Genomic DNA, 18287 nt, shown 5'->3' with positions numbered 1-18287 from the left:
TATAATACTATATTAAGTACTAGCTTTGTTAATTTTAAAAAAAATATTTTTTGAATAGCCATAGCCTAAATATTTGCACATTACGATGGTGGAGGTGGCAAAAGATCTTAAATTAAGAACTATATATATAACTATAACTTTATAACAATAACTATATATATAATTATATATAACTCTATATATAACTCTATAACTCTCTCTCTCTCTCTCTCTCTATATATATATATAACTATATAACTCCATATATAACTATATAACTCTCTCTCTCTCTCTCTCTCTCTCTCTCTCTCTCTCTCTCTCTCTCTATATATATATATATATGTAGCAAGCAGTTTGGTTATACTTATAGTTATATATATAACTGCTATTTATATATATAGTCACATAGTTATATACAACTGCTTGCTACATTGTGGCTCAAAAACAAAGGTGCTGATACAGTTGGCTCCATTCATTATATTAAAAATGCAGTAATTCATCTTCTTTTGATCTATCATTTGTTAATGTTCAGGTGGTGGAATTATTAGGCTGAGAAAACTAGGGGGAGAGGGTCTGGAAGCAAGTCTGACAGAGGCATTTGAAGAGGAGGAGGAGGAGGAGGAGGAGGAGCAGGCTGCGGTGACGGCAGTGGCATCTCAAAGACCAGCAGTTTTTAAAGAGAACAATGGTCCAAAATATTTCAGTTTAGGATTCACTGAAAGGGCATTAGCAATCTCTATCCTCATTATTTCTTCAATGTTCCTCAACAGATTTTAGTGGGCAGTGAATGGAAACACAGACATCCTTGTCATCTTAATAGTTACACAGACATCATTTTAATCATAGCTGTTATGTTCCCACTGATTGAGCTAATTTACTGGGAACTTTTAAAATATATTCCACAGCATACAATACTTGTGTTCAATGAAACAAATCCCTTGTGTTTGCACTATACAACATAATGTTAGTTCAGTTATTCTTAATTACTTCTGTCCAGTGGGAATTCACTCAAAGCTGCATTTAAATGCCTATATGAGACATTTACTCTATGGAATGTTAGCAAGGTGATGAATGTTAGCAAGGTGCTGTTTGCCAAGTAGCATCTGCTTCTAGAACCATTATATTTTACCTACTAACAAAAACAAAAAGTTGAAAAATGCAAAGTAATTCATCTGTGAATCTATGTTTCCAAACAGGATGCCTACTTCTATAGATCAAGATGGGCAGCCGTGTTTGTCTGTAGCACTGAAGTGAGCTGTAACTCACAAAAGCTCATACTCTACCACAAATTTTGTTATTCTTATAGGTGCTACTGGACTCATATTCTTTTCTACTGCTACTGTTATACTGTGTGTGTGCATGCATATGCTTCACAGCGTCCCAATTCTGAGGACAAATGACAAATACAATTCTTGAGACAAACGAATAGTATGTGCTATTTAATAGATTGTTGAAAGCATAAACATTCATCCATGAATCCATCCACGTTGAACTTAAATTCATCTGGTATTATCTTCTTATGATTTGGATGAAGCTTGCCCATCCTTCTGGTAGTTATGATTTTCCTCTCTTTCTTTTTCCTTTTTATGAGGAGAGGACATCTTATGCCTACTTTTTTGGAATCTCTTTTGGGTAACTAATGTATATAATATAGTAAATGTTACCTACAGTTTACTTTTTTGTTTTTGGCTGCAGAGTGCTTTTAACTACTGTGGGTAATTTTTTTTACTTTTTATTAATTTTGTTAATTTTTTTAGCAAAAGATGCCTGGCAAACCTCTTGCTGGAAAGGCAACATATTGAAATTAAAATAAATCAACAACACAAAATAAACAAAGTAACTTTATCTATTCTTTAAAGATATTGGTGGATGAATTTTGCAATGCCACTGCTACACACCAGATGGCAGGAAAACTCAAAATGAACTTTCAGCTTCCACCCTCTTCTGATCTTCAAGATGCCTTTAGCTATCACAATCACTGTGTGTGTGTGTGCGCGCGCGTGCGCACCATCACCCAACAAGTGGCTTTCAAGACAAATGAGAAGCAGGAATGGTTCACCAGCGCATTCCTCTGCAGAGTCTTCCTGGGTGGTCATTCATCCAAGTTCTGACCCTGCATAGCAGCCAAGATCTGACAAGATCAGGCTATACCATGCCACCTCCCCTCTCACCACAATCACTATGTACCCCTTATTACTAATGACATCTCTTTGTTGATGCTAAACATTGCGTTGTCTTCTAATATGACTAGGGTTGCCAGCTCTCTGTAAAGTCTAGGAGTTTCAGGGAATCAAGCCTGGGTAAGGCAATGTAGCACATACTATGACATAAGTTCTAGGTAATTTCCTAGAGCTGACATCACAGTACCTCCACTGCACATAATGCTCTAAGAATTATTCCAATCTCTATGGTAAAGATAACTCACTAAATGAATTATATTTTCATATAGCTCATTTTACTTTACAGCTATACAAACCATGATCATCAAGTCCATTGTTTTTGTTTGTTTGTTTTTGTTTGTAGTCTGCCTTTCTCACTGAGACTCAAGGCGGATTACACAGTGTGAGATTAGTACAGTCAATATCAAGAACATTTCCATAAACAATTCCGTAGTATTTAAAAATATATAGCATTAGCAAGAATCCAATACAGAGTTGAAGAACGGCTGAAACAGAACATAAGCAATTCCAGAGCTCACATTAGACAACATGAAGCACAGATAGCTCACAGGAGCACATAGTTAAAATAATAGATAGTATGTAAGGCAACATAGTGGTGAGAACAATGTTTGTTTTGAATTGTAAACCTTTTCCTCAGTTGCTAGATGTTTATTTGTTTTATTTATTTATGTCATTTATAGTCTGCCTTTCTCACTGAGACTCAAGGCGGATTACACAGTATGAGATTAGTACAATCAGTATCAAGGACATTTCCATACAGTATCAAGGACATTTCAGTAAACAATGCCATTGGGTAAATAGATACAAGTTTAAAAAGATACAGCATTAGCAAGAATCCAATACAGAGGAGAAGAAATACTGAAACAGAACATAATCAGTTCTAGGACTGACATCAGACAACATAAAACAACAGATAATATGCAACATAAAGCAACATATTTAAAGCAACAGATAATACGTAAGGCAACATTGTGGTGAATTCTATGGTCCCTAAATTATTTGCGAAGCATCTGAGAGACCCCCTCCCTACAATACAAAAGCCTTTTTGAATAATTTAAATTTTTTTAGAATAGAACTTCAAATAAATTAAGCATATCTGCTAGCTTTACCAACACTATCATGCAATTGTCACCAATTGCACAAAGTCGCCAATTGCACAGAAGAAGCCTGTGTTTAGAAAACTAATTTTTTGAATGTTTTAATATTTTGATGTTTGGCACCTTGGAGACTCTACTTGGATGGAAAGACAGCACAGAAATGTTTTAATTAATTAATTGGATAAACAATTATTACTATTACTATTACTATTACTATTACTATTACTATTACTATTACTATTACTATTACTATTACTATTACTATTACTATTACTATTACTATAATAATATACATTACATTACACAGTCAGAGACAGGAAGCATAAAGGGGTTAAACACAACAATACATTACAAATCACAAGAAATGGATTTGTAGAAGACACAATATAATTTTGGCTATCTTTGCCTTTCTAGGCTAAAGTGCTAAACTTCAACTGCTCCCTGCCATTTGGTATTTCTACTGAAGAAACACTTGTATTTTCAACACTTTTACACATTTTGATGACCCAGATTCAGGTTGCAACCCTGGCGATAGCAGCACACACAAAACTAACCCTTATTAAAGGGAAGTTGCAGGCTACAGTTCAGGGCTGATTTGCATTTTTGGTGGAATGAAGCACAGTTGCCAAAGTATATTCTTATTACTACCAATGGAAAGAAAAAATATCATACAGTATGATAGTTCTTTTATCTATGTACATATAACAACAACAAGTGCCACCAGTAGCAGGGAATGAAAACCTATGTACAACACTACTTTCAGTTGTAAATACATGGTATGTAGTTACAAAAAGGTACATACCTTCCCATTATGGAGCTCTGCATTGCCATTCTAAGCAAAGTTACACCTTTTTAAGCTCATGAGCTTAGAAGGATGTAATTCTGCTTGGGATGACACTGCTAATAATGTATGTTATGTAAATATGCTCTAATTCCTAACTGTGCTTAACATACTATAAGTCTCTAGTCTCAGTTGGAAAGTTTTCATCTTAAAAGATATTATGATGGGCATTTATATGGTATTCTTGAGTAAGATTCAGGCATTATCATCTCTTGAGCATTCAGATATTAGTTTAGACACCTACTTAAGTGTAAGGCTAGGGGGGACATGAATCAACACATAAAACAACAGACTGCAGTGCAGGAGTCCAACCTGACCTATTATTAAATATAATAGGTCCTCCCTGCATGGTAGGGTTCTCAGGTTCCTACCTGCAGCTGTAGGGATAAAAATAGCTGTCACCCATGGAATTTCTGGAAACTCTATGGTTTTACTTTAGAGTTTCATGGTTTTACCAGAGTTTCTGATGATTCCTAGATATGTATGATGCCACTTCTAGGTTTTCTCCAGAAGTGACATCACACCATCACCAATGGTGCTCTCCCCATGTCCCCACCAAATTTCTGCTGGTTGTCAAGCCAAGCCTAGTTGGAGTACTGGCCATCATGTTGGTTTGACAGGGAGTGATCTAGAAAAGAGGAAATAGCCTATCTTGTTAAATCTTTTTTAAACAGTGCATAAAATGTGTGTACGTGTGCCCTCTAGTGGTTTTTTAGTTGCAGTACTACTCTGTAACTAGTTTTATCAGCTGCTTTTACTGCTGTTTGTTTTTATTGCAGCTTATTATTTTTTGTATTTATCTATTGTGTTTATAATATGAATTGCCTCAAGCATTTTAGTGAAGAGTAATTAACAAATATGTTAAATACAAATAAATTGGCTAGAATATTTTCGTTTTGTTAGAAATGGAAATTGTTAATTTAGAAAAGAGGCAAGACTTCCTACAGCTCCACCCCCTCTCCCATGGCTTTGTCAACAAGTGCCGAAGGAGAGAAAAAATGAATTTCAGATATGTTTTATAATAAAAACAAGCAAAGTAAGGATGAGAGCAAGTGACAAATAATTAGAGAAAAGATAGAGAAGATGAGAGGACCAAGAGGACACCTGAAGAGGGAAGATACCCAAGGAAAAGCTGCAAATAAGAACTAATCGGGCCTACGTCTTGAATGGAATAAAAAGTCAGGACAAGATACGGCACTCCCAGCCAGCAGCAACAGACACTTTGGCTGGGGGCTGCAATTTGCCTCCCTGAAGGAGGAGGAGGAGACAGCTATGCTTTCCTGGCCATATGGGAATGCAGGAGAGGGTGGAGCAAGAGGCTGCTCCATCCCTCAGTGTCTCATTTGTGCCTCGTGCTTGGCCCACCCATCTCACTCGATTTCAGTGCAGGTTTAGCCGGTCGCTGTTCATCAGGGCCAGGTAGGATTATTTTCTCCTTTCCCACAATTGGCAACAGGGTGAGGAGTTTTTTGCCTACCTTGCACTGTTTGTATGGAGAGGTAATTGGCTTAAGTTGAGTCTGTTAGGAGCTGCTTCTGGCAGGTTAGAAGTTGGGGAAAATCAGCAGGCCGGTGAGCCCCCTTGGCATATCCTCATTGGTGGGGAATTGGGGTCTGTCAGGAGCGGCTGGCTGCTTTACGGCCCAGTTGCGAAGACAGATGCCCTGGTGGGAATCCCCTGGACAACCCAGGCTCCCCCCCCACAGCTTTACGGCTGGGTGGGGGAGCTTTAATGGGGGAACCACTTTGCCTGGCCAGGCCGGGTCCAAGCCATGCACATGGATGGCTCACCCGGGGCAGCTGGGGCTTGCGCAGACAGGTCAGGGTGCAGGTCCAGGAGTGACCCCTCTACCACTAGTTAGGCCCTTGCCGTGTTGACAGTTATGTTGTTGTAATTTAATAAAGCAGCCCTTTAGTTCCCAACTCTTGGGTCTGCCTCTTCATTCCAAATAGGGGGGCAAATGAATTTATCAGGAGAACTTTTATCCTAGACTGATGTCTCTACAAGGTCATCCTAGAAATTGGTAGTTGTTTCAGGACTATAGTACCACATGCTTATTTCAGAGATTGCATCTTAACATAACTACTCACATTAGATCTCTCAGCTGTGTTTGAAGCCTAATTATATCAAACTCAGTAGTAGGTAAAATCTTATTTCCTTTTAGAAAGATATAAAAGTCATTAATATTTTAGCAGTAACTACAGTGCTGCTAAATAGGCTCAATTAATCCGAACAGGATCTTGACATACGGCGTTGCCTTCTGATTTTATTCATTTGCATGGCAAGGCTGCCAGATGCACATTTCTTTACAATATTCTCCGGCTACATATTTTGTTCTTATTCGTTGTGCTTTTTAAAGGGGATGGAAACCGCAAAAGGAGACACAGACCAATATTTTGTGTTTACTCCTTAAAAACCTATTGCGAAAACAGTTTCCTACAGCTTAAACTTACTTAAATTATGCATGAATAACTACACTCATACCAAGAAGACAGAAATCTAATATGTTACTCAAAATGGCTGTTTGATGCAGTTGAACAAAAAGTTTTGATCTTTAACACTGCCTAATACTGCTGTCACTTTTCATTCCTAACAAAATTTAAAGGAAGTGGACTCCATTCAGAAGTTCCACTTAAATATGAACAAAAATTTGCCATTATAAATACTCATCACTGGGTTTTGTTTCATTTTAAAGTCTGCTATACTAAACAGAAATTACTTTTAGTACAATTCTTGGCTTGGTCACTCAGAAACAAAACCCACTTTATTGAGTGGAACTTCCAGGAAAGGATATGTAGGATTGCCACGTTAACTGGTAATAAAAATTTAAACATTAACCTTGTCTGTCAGGAATGGGATTTATATCCCATTTATATCCCATTCCTCCAAAGCAAGAGGAGAGTAATAGTAATAATAATAACCACCACCACCACCACCACCACCACCACCACCGATTTATATACCGATTCAGGTATATAATCGATTCAGGACAACTTAACACCCACTCAGAGCGGTTTACAAAGTATGTTATTATCTCCAAAACAATCACCCTGTAAGGTTGGTGTTGGGCTGAGAGAGCTCTGGAGAGCTGTGACTGACCCAAGGTCACCCAGCTGGCTTCAAGTGGAGGAGTGGAGAATCAAACTGAGTTATCCAGATTAGAGTCCCATTGCTCTTAACCACTACACCAAACTGGCTTACAACAGTAAAACTAGTAAACTATAAATCCCCCAACTAAATCCAAGAATACCTTATCAGTTGCCCATCTACCCCCTGAAAAAGCAAAAAACATACCATTTATAACAGTACCAACAACATTTTAGGTATTACCTAGTTTAGGAAAATAGTGAGCTTGCATTATCACCAATTACTGCAATTGTGAATGGTCACTGTCACTGAGTTCATTACATATTAATTTTAGGCAACACGTAGCATAGGGTCATGGCTCAGTGATAACACATCTGATTTGCACATAGAAGCTTCCAGGTTTAATCACTGGTATTATTATTTTAAAAAAATACTCAGGAGGTGTGAAAGATCTCTGCTTCAGTCCATAGAGAGCTGTTACAGACACAGTAGGCTATACTGACTTGGATAGCTTGGTGGTCTGATTCAATACCAAAAAAGAGAGGCCACCCTGGAACAAACCATGGACGAGAAACAGAAGCCCCCCCCCTGCAAGGGCTACTAAATAGTTAAACCATAATAAATTAAAACTTATATCCCAAAACAATTAGAAATATCTAGAAATATTTTATGGATTTTTATAATATTTAAACAGTACAATGAAGAAAGTGCAAAGTGCTCCTACAAATCCCCATGATCAGATATTCCAAGTACCATTACAAGATTCTCACAATAAATATTTAAAAGACATCATTTCAATAAATAGTTCAATAAATATAGCAAGAATAATGGCCGCAAGAATAGTAATGTCACTGATACCAATCAACGTCCTCTTTTGTGTTGCAGGTAAGCCGAAGCAAGCGGTTCTTCGAAAGACTGTAATAGCAGAAGGTAAGTATGAACCCAGTCATCAAAATTCTAACTTCAGGTATAGCAATATAACATATTCCTTATCTTTTCAGGTAGGATCACAGATGAAAATCCTGGAGCACAACACCAAGATCCCCGCCCAACGAGATGCAAGCAGAAGTGACTCATTTCACATGTCAGCTTTGTCAAGGGCAAAGATTTGATCCTATATTTAACTCACTCAGACTGCATTTGACGAAGAGAACTGTGATTCTCGAAAGCTTATGCTACAATAAAGTTGGTTAGTCTTAAAGGTGCTACTGGACTCTTTTTGATTTCACTCAGTCTGTTTCCAATATTCAAAAGAGTGCACCCCCAACTGATGGCCGTATACTGAGCAAGGTTTTGATCCCTCCCTCCAGACATACTACAAGCCACTTTTCAAATCTGGGGACAATCTGTTTACAATGACACAGAAGACAAAATCTTTGCCAAATTCCACAAAAGCCCTTAAAATATTCCTAGATAAACTCTGGCCCTTGTCTGCAATTTTATGGGGACTGTATCTTTCTGGTGAAACCAGTGGGATGTTTACTGGCAAGTGAACTGGAGACTGGAGTCTCCAGACTGAAGTTCTGATTCAAATTGAACGATTGTCTCTATCACTATTAGCATCTTGTCATGATTGAAGGGGTACAATCACAGTCAAATCATGGCAAATAATGAGAAAAAAATCTGAAATAAATTTAATTTTCAGACAGTGATTAGAATTTTGCCAGTAACATACAGAACTTTAATTCAGTGAACTGCATAATATAACCAATCAATACTAATTACATTGCTAATGAATAACATTTACATTACTTTTCAATTGACCAAATCTTCTACAGAGAAGACATGCAGTGACTGAATAAACAGGAGTATTCCAACAGTAGTATTGAGAAACTGACCTAAAATTAATGTTATTAATTTTCATTAAATGCTCCCCCCACCTCCACAAGGCTGGTGATATGCTACTAATTCCCAAGAAGGATAGAAGCCAAAATAAACTTGGCTGGCCAATTTGAATGACTCAGTATCGCATCTTAAAGCACTGTTAGACTGGTCTTTCAAGGCCCCATTCACTCTTAATTGTTTTCCTGAATTGTGGCTTATGGTGCCGATGAACCGGCAGTGAAAGCCATTCAGCTCTGTCCCATTTCCAGAGAAAAATTCTTGACCAGATTACTTTGCCATACAACCTGCCCTTGCTCCTTAAGGTGCTGCACCCCAGGTCTGTCACTGATTTTGTTCTTGCCATAGCTGTGTATGCTTCTAGTGCCAAGGTACCACCCAGATTTTGCTGGCAAAGGCAACTAGTACAAGGACAACAGTCACTAAGCAAGATACCAGGCAGGTCATCATAAATTAGTATATGTAGGCTGCATTACACTTAGTGGGTAACAACTTGCATAAACTTGCTTTAGCGGTGCAAAGGAGGCACCTGTACAACAGTACTAAACTGCAGGCATCAAGTTAAAGAACAAGTACAAAAATACACTGTGGGCCATTGACCCCATTGATTATTGTAAATTCAGGATAGATTTTTAATCCACACTTTCTACAAAAGGATACAGGGAACCATTTTTCTCAAGCTTTACAATGGTAATGCTATATTTTGGTTCAACTTCTAACCAAGCAGTTCTCATCAAGGACTTTCCAGTACACTCAACTTATTCTTGATTATTTTAGCAGTTGATCTCCAAGCATTGGAACCTATTTGGATACATTTCTTCCACACATCTGCCCTCCCTTTGCATTTGTACAGTTACAGTGTCAGTTTATTTTGTTCTGCATGTGCTTTAAATAATCAAGATTTTCAAGGAAGGGTGCTGTCATCAGCTGTGATGGCACAGACCCTCTCCTTTATATTTTGTACACACTTATATTGATAGATCAATATAAGGGCTGGATTTTTTAAAAGTTTGAAAATGGGGAAGTCTCTGCATGGGGTAGCCTAAAAGGAGAGCAGCTCCACCACCCATACTAAACTCATTCGCCCCTCCATCCAAACCGGAGAGCCCTGCCCGGGCTGATCCAGATCCAGGAAGTGGAGGCTGGCACTGGCAGAGGAAACCAACATCTGTTGGGATGGAGCCCAGAGCTGCAGCAGCTATGTGCGTTTCACACTATGCAGCTTTTTCTGGTGCCAAAAGCGTGGTCACAACATAGGGATACCATACCCCAGTAGGGGCGGGGGATCCCCTGCCCCCACCTCTCACACCCCGCCCCCACTTACCTGGCCAGCGGGGGGGGCACACATCTTCTGTGCACGCTCCCTTGCAGCACTGCGCGCTCCCGTGCACAGCAGCTGCCTGGATCGGCCCAGTTTGGCCTGGATCGGGGCTGCTGCGGATTGCGGAAGCGCTCTGCAGCGGCTCAAAACAGGCCCAATCCGTGCCTGAACGGGGCTGTTTTCAGTGCTGCAGAGGGCAGGAGCGCTCCTGCGCTCTGCAGCGACTCAAAACCTGGGCCCCTGCCCTCCACAGCGGCCCAAAACGGGCCCGATCCGTGCCAAAACTGGCCTGAAACGAGCCCATTTTGGCACGGATTGGGCCCGTTTTGGGCCGAGCCCCGATCCAAGCCCCTGTGGAGCGTGGGCGTGCTCGGGGGGGGGACACGTGTTGACGTCACTTCCTGGAAGTGACTTCATCACGCTTGCAGGACCGCGCACACACCCGGAAAGGTGAGTGCGAGGCCCCAATTCCCGCCCCCCACCGGGAGGTTGAGGGGGCCTGGCAACCCTATCACAACACCCCATGCCACCAGGACTTTTGCAATTTTAAAAATCATCATTTTCATAGCATTATATTGGCCTACAGTTGTAACAATGCATGCAGAAGTTTCTCTGAATTCCTAGATTTCATTTTTTTTAAAGTAAGTCTCTCGCTCCTTCCCTTGCTGAGATATGAAAAGGACATCTCCCTGCAAGGGAAGAGGCTAGAGACTTTTTAAAAAAATGAAAGCTGGCAATTCAGAGAACCTGCTGCATCTATTTTTACAACAGTATATCACTATATTGATATGAAATGGATGATGAAAAAGGTCAAAACAAAATCAGAAAGGATGGAAAGGAAGGAGGTGGGGAGTCGTTTAACAATCCAATAATCAAAACGTGGGTTGGAGGTGGATGGGAATGGGCGTGGGACAAACAAAACTGAAAGAAACATTACACATGATGATGAAAAAATTGACTCAAAGCCAGCTTCCAGAAAAACATAGGTGTAAAAGTGTTCTCAAAGGAACCAGTAAAAAAAACGGGAGAGAGGGGCAGGCCTTGAAGTAAAAAGCTAAAGGCTAAAAAAAATGTGTGCAGAACTCTGCGGATAAATCAAAGCAGAATGGGGCCAGAACCAATTTAAAAAGCCCATGTGGAAAACCCCAAAGTCTGATGTAGTGGTTAGAGTGCCAGACTATGATCTAGGATACCCAGGTTTGAATCTCTACTCTACCATGGAAACTCTGACCTAGATAAACCAGACAGGCCTGATCTCGTCACATCTTGAAAATTCAGCAAAGTTGACCTTGGTTAGTAATTGGATGGGAGACTTCCAACAAAGACCAGAGTTGCAAAAGCAGGTAATTGCAAACCACCTCTGTCAGTCTTATGCCATGAAAATCCCATCAGGGTCAACATAGCTCAGCTATGACTTGATGGCACTCTCTACCACCAGTACCATGGAATCTCACTGGGTAACCTTGGGCCAGTCACACTCTCAGCCTCACCTACATTCACAGAGTTGTCGTTGTGAAGAAAAAATGGAGAAGAGAAGAGCAATGTTGGGTCCTACCTGGATAAAAAGGGCTTAAATCTCTAATTAAATAAATAGCCCTCAAGTTTACAGACTTTAAAAACATGACACACAAGAGGAGTGGAAGAAAATGGGAGAAGATTGGTTTGACTGGGTCAGAACAAAATTAACAAAAGCCATTTAAGCCAGGCTAATCTTCCCTCACTGATCTCCTGCCTGGAGAGAGGTGCTGTAACTACCTTTGGTTCTTAGTGCTCGGTGGTAAGGCTGGAGCGTCCTTCCTCTCACTTCCTCTACCTCAGAACAAGCGGAAGAGTTCTAACCCCCACTGTCAGGAATAAGTGGATTCAGACTGAGGAGAAACATTTGGGGAAGGCTTGGCATCCCCTGACATATTTAAGTCTTCTACTTTATAGGAATTTGGCCTGGTTCACATTTTAACATTTGATTTTACTGACCATATCATCTTCCCCCACAACAGTCAATGAAACATAAGAAGAGGGAGACTTACAGAGAGGGATACTCTGTCTTCTAGTTTAAACTGGGCTGCTAGGCATGCCATGTTAGCATGCCAGTGTGAACTAGTGCAGATTATAGAAGTGTGCTCCTGGTTGCACAAGCAGCACTAACAGCCCAGTTTAGTCAAGGCGCTGGGTACGTAAGACATTGCACAGTTAAGTTCCTCTTGTTCATCAGTGTCACATTTAAACCAGACCTTAACTATTGAGAGTGAGCAAAGAAGTTCCTTTAATAGCAGTTATATACAAAGGCATTATCTGCGAATGGTAAAAAATACATAAGCACATATGCGAGACAGAAGCAACATTATAAATTGTACAACAAAACTTAAATATTTTACTCCACAATGCCACACCTTTTCATAGAACTACGTGCTTAAACAGAAGCAGTACTCCTCCAAATCACATAGCAACAGCCTATACATGTCAAATGAGTAAATATTGCAACATCCAAGATGGAGAAGATGGTGAAGAGGAACATGCGCTGAAATCTGAGGACGCCATTTACTAGCGTGGTCTAGTTCAAACAAGTAAAAAGTTGCTGCTGCAAATCTCTCCAAGGATCTTATAACATACTATCACACACCTAAGCATGTGTGCATACACACATATAATGTGCTATATACAGTATGTTCACAATTTTCTTTATCATTGCTACTAATGCTGTTATCCACCCTAACATTATGATAAATGTGTGCTAAGAAAGGAAGGAAGAAAAGAAAGAAAGAAAGAAAGAAAGAAAGAAAGAAAGAAAGAAAGAAAGAAAGAAAGAAAGAAAGAAAGAAAGAAAGAAAGAAAGAAAGAAAGAAAGAAAGAAAGAGCAGTATTGGAAACCAATATTTATCAAATGAGGTTAGCGCTCACACTGGAACTGGCTTCGCTGCATAGCAAAGCTTCCTTCAACCAATTTGCTTCTAATTTCAGGACTTTACCACAGGCAAATGGCTTGGTATACCCATCATGGTAATTAAACCCAACAGGGATTTTTATTTTTATTTATTTATACCCCAGCATTCTCCCCAATGGTATTTAATCTGTAGCTGTTCCGCCTACAAAGGGGCAAGAGTGTGACAGAAACATTCCACTGGTGAAGGCTGGAGGAAAGGGGAAGAAATCAAGAAACAGCTGTGAGTAATTCAGCCGAAACTCAATTTAATAGGCCACAGACTTTCCCCTCTTCTTCTGAGAAGTAAATTCCACATTATAAATACTGACAAACATTTCAACTAAAGTATAAGTTTGCCCATTACAAATTGGATGCATTTGCTTCATGCCACAGAATTGGATTTCTATGAAGCAAGGTATGTATCAATGAGGCACAAATTGAGAAAAAATAACCAACAAGCGTCAGAAAGTTTTGAGATTATATGAATAGAGAATGGATATAATATGAATATTAAAGAGAATGGATATAATACGAATATTAAAGAGAATGGATATAAAATGATCTACAGATGGTATTTAACGCCAAAGAAAATTGCGCTAGGGAATACAAACATGTCAGATAAATGCTGGAAATGTAAAAATCATGAAGGAGCACTGTATCATATGTGGTGGACTTGTGAAGTAGCTAAGCAATATTGGGGAGATATAATTGAAGGAATTAATGAGATTTTACAAATTCAAATAAATAAGAACCCAGAATTGTTGCTACTGAACTTGGGGATGGAGGCTGTACCAAAGCAGTATAGAACATTGTTATTTTACATGACTACAGCGGCAAGACTTTTGTATGCGCAGAAGTGGAAAGTACAAGAAATACCAACTATAGAAGACTGGATTTACAAATTGCTGTACATGGCAGAAATGGACAAAATGACAAGGAAGCTTAAAGATCTTGACCTAGGACAATATATTGCTGATTGGGGGAAATTAAAACAATATTTAGAGAAAAAATGGGATGTGAAAGGAGAATTGTGGCAGTTTGAGAATTTTTAAAGGGTGGTGGTGTAAATGGAGGAGAGAAGTGACTTTACCATTAAGGGGGAATTTAATTATGATAATCTAAGCTAATATTATGATTAAGAAAATCTGAAGTAAAACGGATATATTAGAAGATTTATACTATATATTATATATATTATGATGTATGGTGTTAGTATAGGCACTATACACTATACTGAGATGCTACATTATAACGCATGCTAGGTTACATTGTATGGAATAATATATAACAAATACCATATTGATAGTATACTATATTGATAGTATATTGGATAGAGAATATGCATAAAAGAATTAGAATATGGCTAGAGCAAGAGATATTATAATTTAAGTGCTATAGATAAATACATGTTATGTTATATTATGTTAGGTTATGTTATACTTTAATGCATGCTATGTTATGTGGCAGGGTACAGTATACAGTAAATATTATACTGACAGTATAGTTGGAAGAGTATTTGTATAAAAGAATTAGAATATGCTTAGAGTAAGAGATATTATGATCTGTGTGTTGAAGAAAAATATAAATGAAATAGTATTAAGGGGGGAAAAAGGGGGTAAGGGTTGGAAAGCTGTTGGAAGTCAATAGGGAGGGGGGGAGGAAAAGGGTGGGGAATAAGACTAATTAGATATGAAGGGAATGTATGTACTAAATTTTAAAGTTTCAACTCACCAATAAAATTTTTTGAGATTAAATAATAGAAGTGTGACACAATAACTTGGTTTCAGATTCCATAGGCTTCATTCCAAAGGGAGATAGGACATTTTGTCCATTTCCCTTCCTTCCTGTAGCTCCCCATGCCACATGGCATTTTGTTTTGTAAGGTCTCCCAGTAGGATTGCCAGGTCCAGGTTGGGAAATTCCTGGAGATTTGCGGGGTGGAGCCTGGAGAGGGTAGAGTTTGTGGAGGGGAGGGCCACAGAATAGTATAATGCCATAGAACCCACCCTCCAAAGCAGCGATTTTCTCCAGGGGAACTGATCTCTATCACCTGGAGATCAGTTGTAATTCTGGGAGATCTCCAGCTACCAACTGGAGGCTGGCAACACTATCTCCCAGCCTGATCCTCACTCAGCATTCGCTTTAAGAGAAGAAACAGGGGGCTACCAAGGAAAGAGAAAGGAAGGGAAAATTTGCTTCTACTAACTTGCTGTTTATAGAAGTTTGGATTCAATACTCAGTATTACAAAGTTTGGATTATAGTAAAGAGTCCAGTAGCACCTTTAAGACTAACCAACTTTACTGTAGCATAAGCTTTCAAGAACCACAGTTCTCTTTGTCAGATGCAATATCGTCATACATCTGACGAAGAGAACTGTGATTCTCAGAAGCTTATGCAACAGTACAGTTGGTTAGTCTTAAAGGTGCTACTGGACTCTTTACTATTTTGCTACTGCAGACTAACATGGCTAACTCCTCTAGATCTATGGCCCAAGTCTGGATTGAAAACTTTATATATACTCCAGCTTTATGCATCTTTTCCTCAGCCATCATATAAATAGGACAACACTTATAATTCTTATTTTTTGTATAATACAAACCTGGAGTCCATGGGCTTTATTGACATGTGACATTCAAAGTACTTTTCAGTTCTTCTGTCACAATTAGTGCATATTTGTTAAGTGTGGTGTAATAGTTTGCATTAGGACAAGAGTAACCCCATGTTCAACCTCTCCCCCTTAACTATTAAAGACAACCTGGGACCTGTTATAAACTTTCAGCCAGGCCTATCTCTCTGGGTTGTAGTAAGGGAGGAGATGGAGCAGGTGAGATCCTTTTAAAGATAAATTTGTGAAGAACAGCCACTTTAAGTCTACTTCTTTATGAAAAATCTGAAAGGTACTCTTCAATGCGCTTCCTTCAGGTGTTTTAACTCACTGATGTCCACACAGATAGACTGATTCACAATTGCATCTCAGCCTTCCTGCGCTTTACAAATGGATTCAGCACTAAACAACATATGAATAAGTTAACTGTGCACATTTTATACTTCACTCATTTGTGTGCCTATTAAACACTGGTCACTCTCAATGATTAAAGCTAAGCTTAATGTAAATTACAACAGTTTGAATATTAAGCACTGCACTTGGAGGCCATTTATGTGAAGCATTTTCAAAAGACAACGCATGCTGAGAAAAGCACATCAGACTGTTTTGCTTGACAATCAAGGCCAGATCTCTATCCCAGCAACTGAGGAACTGCTGGGGACAGCACTGCAGGACAAAGCAACAGGCGTGGCCTCCCAGCCCTGCATATCAGCCACCAGCCAAGTCCAAAGTGAATGCCTGAGAAGCTGGCAGCACTGCTGTAGGTTGGCTTGCCAACTACAACCACTGTCTCTCCATCTTCCTTTTGTTTGTCAAGGCACCAATATTTTCATAGGTAAATGCAGGGGTCTTTTCATAGAAAAAGAACTGGAGGAACTCATTAGCATAACTCATTAGCACATGCCACACCCCTTGCCATCGCCAGAAGTGCGTCATTAGCATAACTGATTCGCATATGCCACACACCCCTGACATCACCTATCCTGGCTGTTTTGGACACAATCCTGGCCATTCAGGGCTGAAATTGGCCTGAAAATGGCAAAAAGGGGCTGAAAATGGCCAAAAAGGGGACTAAAATGGTCAGGACTGGGCCACTGCTGAGTGGGAGAGTGATCCACCACCTGTCAGAGGCCCGATCCAGGCCGTTTTGGCCCCAATCCAGGCTGAAACGGGCCCAAAATGGCTGAGAGTCAAGTGGGTGGGGCCACCTGACATGTGACTTCTTTGGGGAACTGCCGGAACTGCGTTCCTGCGCATTCCCCCTCGAAATGAGCCCTGGGTAGCACTTAGGTCGAAAGGGTCACCTACTCCTCCTGGCATAGGTATTTTATTTTGGGTGGGGAAGAGAATGAAGCAACAAATCTCTGCAATACAAGCTAGAGACTCGCAGGAAATGAGTCCAGTGGCAGCTTAGAGACTAATAAGATTTCCAGGGTGTAAGCTTTTGAGAATTGGAGCTCCCTTCTGTCTCTCAAAAGCTTACACCCCGAAAATCTTATTGGTCTCTATGTTGCCACTGGACTCATATCCTGTTGTTCTATTGTAGGCCAACACAGCTACCCACCTAAACTAGACTAAAGACTGTTCCAGGTTTCGCCACTTGCATGCCATCACCAATTACAGTCCTTAGGAACATATATGGTTCACTATAGGCTGGCCATTGAGAACAGGATTGAAAGAAGACACTCCAGGAGTGAAGGAAGACACTGTCCATATGCTAAGCCACTGTTCAAATGTACCACATTTCCCAGTGTTGAGTCCTTAAACTGAAAGTAGGTTCTGGAGCTAAGACAATGTTCTGCCACAGCTAGGGATGCTGCAAATTTCATTGTGAACGCATCTGATGGTCAAACGCATCATGTTCAAAGGTAGCAATCAGATGTAGGACAATCACCTGGTTTTAAGTAGGTAGCCATGTTGGTCTGTAGTGGAAGAGCAAGATTCGGGTCCAGCGGCACCTTAAAGACCAACTAGATTTCCAGGGTATGAGCTCCTCTGAAAGGAGTCAGAGCGCTTTTCATTAGTTTGTTTGTTCAATTCATGCTGAGCAGCCAAACCATTCTGCCTCAGGTTTTCCCAAAACTGTGCACGTGCAAAGATGCCGCCAATTCAAATTGATCAGCTGCCATTAGTATCACTAAGGCTATTTAGACTAACAGAGAAGGGTGGGATTTCATTAAAACATCTACTGATCATTGATTTATAGGATTGTTTTGAATGATCTAATGGTCTGTTTTAAAAATTGCCTGTGGAGCAATGTAGTTATGCAGCAAGGATGGGGGTAGTAGAACTCAATCAGGTTGTGTCAGATTGTGCATGCATGAAAAGTCAATTGCGCTGTACTGCAGCTATCGAACTGATCATCAAAACTCAGATCTCTGTTTGCAAGTGGTGGACAGCATGCAAGCAGGCAG

General features: G+C 39.8%; 1 protein-coding gene across 3 annotated transcripts in view; it reads right to left on the bottom strand.

Annotated features, from left to right (window-relative positions):
- The window catches only part of RIMS1 (regulating synaptic membrane exocytosis 1), a 432846-nt gene that overhangs the window by 379313 nt on the left and 35246 nt on the right, over window positions 1-18287 (bottom strand). The window lies entirely within an intron of this gene.

This window comes from Eublepharis macularius, chromosome 1 (assembly GCF_028583425.1).
Source record: "Eublepharis macularius isolate TG4126 chromosome 1, MPM_Emac_v1.0, whole genome shotgun sequence".
NCBI classification, from domain to species: domain Eukaryota; kingdom Metazoa; phylum Chordata; class Lepidosauria; order Squamata; family Eublepharidae; genus Eublepharis; species Eublepharis macularius.
Note: the sequence above shows the minus strand (reverse complement) of the source record. Positions and strands in the feature narration are given on the sequence as shown.